Here is a 2,337-nt window from a genome sequence, read left to right as displayed (position 1 = left end):
GGCTCCCTTTGCAACTCTTCAGAGTGATACCTGCACTCCCCTCATTGAATAATAATCTATTTTGATGGATAGCTGAGGAAGAGTTCAGGAGTTCTTTTGCAGGCTCAGTAGAACAAATCTGGGTTCCCCGACAATATTCTAATGAGACTTTTAAGATTCCATTTACAGTCTGTTTAGTTTGTAACTCAAATCAGTCAGATGAGATGCAATATTTAGGCCACAGCCACCTGAAATTTGCTTGGGACCAAAACTCTGCCAGGCTGCGTCTGAAAAAAGCATTTGAGATTTTCTAAATGTAGATAATAAAGACCATCTAGATTTTCATGGAAATATGGAAAAGGACCCTAACAAAAACTGTACAAACAAATATACTTCTTTCACAGAGCCAGAGGGAAGGAATAAACCGATTCAGATCAGTTAAAAATAATAAATAAATAAATAAATAAATGTTCAGCCCAACTTTCTCAAAGAGTAGAAGAGATGCTACTGGGGATAACTATGTTTTCCTACACATAAGCAGAGTTCAAAACCAGTTATTTAGTGGTGTGAATGTACAAATTTGGGTGGCATGCAGGTGCATTTAAAATTGAAGGAGGTGATAGTATTTAACTTTGATTTAGAAATAATACAGGAAGATTCAAAGGGCTTCCCAATTCTATGACTTTAAGAGAAAACTCTCTCCCTCTCCAAAGAAAGGAATCCTGGTGTGTCCAGGATGGTTCAATGCAAGTGTCTTTATGCTGCTCCCAGTATGTTCATAGGCAACAAATTTTTTTTTAAGGTAGAGTCTCACAAATTTTTTATTTTTATTTATTTATTTTTTAAGGTAGGGTCTCACTCTGTCACTTAGGCTGGAGTGCAGTGTTGCTATAATCCCTTACTGCAGCCTCAACTTCCGGGGCTCAATTGACCCTCCCACTTTTGTCTCCCAGGTAGCTGGTACTACAGGCATGAGCCAAAATGCCTGGCTAATTTTTTGTAGAGATGGGCTTTCATCATGTTGTCCAGGCTGGTCTTGAACTCCTGGTCTCAAGCAATATGCCCACCTCAGCCACCCAAAGTGCTGGAATTACAGGCATGAGCCACTGCACCTGGCCATAAGCAACACTGTGATTTGCAAAAACTTACGTACTTTCTCTGAGTCACTGTCTCTATAACATGAACTGTTGACCTAGATCAAAAATGTTCAGTGGCAGGAGAAAGACATAGATGTGTATAGTATGAATAAAGCTTTCCATATAATTGCAGAGGCCACTGGACCAGTTGATTTCACATGTGTACTTTATCAGTAATCTTCTACAGATCTATTTTTTTAATCAACATTGTGGTCATTCACCCTTCACTTGAATTATTATAATAGCTTTCTGGGTAGTATAAAAATACCAGACTTTAGTATCTACTTATGCCAATTTATACTCCAGCGAGTTCCTTGATCGTGATTTATTTTTATACTTCTTTAAAGGATTAACTCCTAGTTTGTTTTTTACTGCATCAAAACTAAACTTCTCTCCTGGCTTATCCTACTCTGGTTTCTAAATCCACAATTTGTGTCTGGAATTTCTTTGTTTCTTTTTTTTTTTTTTTTTTAATTTTACTTTAAGTTCCGGGATACCAGTGCAGAATGCGTAGTTTTGTTACATAGGTATATGTGTGCCATGGTGGTTTGCTGCACCTATCAACCCCTCATCTAGGTTTTAAGCCCCACATGCATTAGCTATTTGTCCTAATGCTCTCCCTCCCCTTGCCTCACACCCCTTGACTGGTCCCAGTGTGTGTCGTTCCTCTCTCTGAGTCCATGTGTTCTCAGTGTTCAGTTCTTACTTATGAGTGAGAACATGCAGTGTTTGGTTTTCTGTTCCTGTGTTAGTTTGCTGATGATGATGACTCCCAGCTTCAACCATGTCCCCACAAAGGACATGATCTCATTCCTTTTTATGACTGCATAGTATTCCATGGTTTTTATATAACACATTTTCTTTATCCCGCCGATTTTTGATAGGCATTTGGGTTGATTCCATGTCTCTGCTACTGTAAATAGTGCTGTGGAGAAATAGGAATGCTTTTACACTGTTGGTTGGAATGTAAATTGGTTCAACCATTGTGGAAGACAGCATGGAGGTTCCTCAAGGATTTAGAACCAGAAGTACCATTGGACCCAGCAATGCCATTACTGGGAATGGAATTCCCAAAGGAATATAAATCGTTCTACTCTAAAGACACATGTACGTGTATGTTTATTGTATCTGGACTTTCTAATCACTCTTTGTTTTAGAGGATCACCTTTTTTTGACCATCCCAGAGGATCCTTCCGTCTTTATACTGAAAAGATCCTCTAAG

Source organism: Pan paniscus, chromosome 21, assembly GCF_029289425.2.
Source record: "Pan paniscus chromosome 21, NHGRI_mPanPan1-v2.0_pri, whole genome shotgun sequence".
Lineage (NCBI taxonomy): Eukaryota > Metazoa > Chordata > Mammalia > Primates > Hominidae > Pan > Pan paniscus.
The sequence above is the reverse complement of the archived record's forward strand: the minus strand, read 5'-3'. Positions refer to the sequence as shown.